The following is a 1031-nucleotide window of genomic DNA, read 5'->3' on the forward strand; positions in this document are numbered from 1 at the left end:
ACTCTCTGAGAAATGGAAAGAGAGAGACTTCCTCTAAATACCCATCCCATAAAATAAACAGACTGATTTAGAAAAAAAAGTTTAATAATTAGAAAATATTAAAAGTGCAAATAAATATTAGAAACACTTCTATAAGGGCACATACACTACTGTTCAAAGTTTAGGGTTCTTTAATGTTTTTGAAAAAAAGTTTCTTATGCTCACCAAGCCTGCATTCACTGAATTTGAAAAACAGAAATATTGTGAAATATTATAGCATTTTTTTGTTGTCAATTTTAATATATTTTAAAATATTCTATGAAATATAAAAACACATATATAAAAAATGATTGCTGTGATGGCAAAGCTGAATTTTCAGCAGTCATTTCTTATTATTATCAATGTTGAAAACAGTTGTGATGCTTAGGATTATTAGGATTATTTGATGAATATAAAGTTCAAAAGAACAGCATTTATTTGAAATAAAAGTATTTTGTTACATTATAAATGCCTTTACCTTTCATAAACTTAATGTGTCCTTGCTTAATAAAAAAATAACTAATTATTTTATTATTATTATTTTTTTAATCTTACTGACCCCAAACTTTTGTACAGTGGTGTATTTCTTGTAAAAAACAGAACAAGACACATTCATAAACTAATTTTAATAACAGAAAAATAAAAAGGCAAACAAAACATCTTTTGACCCTTGCTTGTACAGACTTGTTTTAAACACAAAAAAGACTAAGGAAGATAACAGAGCTCTCTCACACACACGCCCTCCAAAGGATAAAAATGTAGTTAGAAATAAAGAAGATGGAGAGAGAATGAATGAGTGTCCCTTACCCGCTTAAAACCCCAAGAACCAAATTAAGAACAAAAAAGGAGCCAATGATGATTAAAGTGACAAAATAAAGCCATGGCCAGGAATTCCCTACAGCATCATTCACCTGGGAATGGAGGAAAGGATGGAGTATGGGGGAAGAGAGGGATGGATGGATGGAGGGGTAGAGTTGAAAAGGGATGAATGAATAATTAGTATGTGTCTGCTG

Source organism: Sinocyclocheilus anshuiensis, unplaced genomic scaffold (assembly GCF_001515605.1).
Source record: "Sinocyclocheilus anshuiensis isolate Anshui unplaced genomic scaffold, SAMN03320099.WGS_v1.1 scaffold346, whole genome shotgun sequence".
NCBI lineage: Eukaryota > Metazoa > Chordata > Actinopteri > Cypriniformes > Cyprinidae > Sinocyclocheilus > Sinocyclocheilus anshuiensis.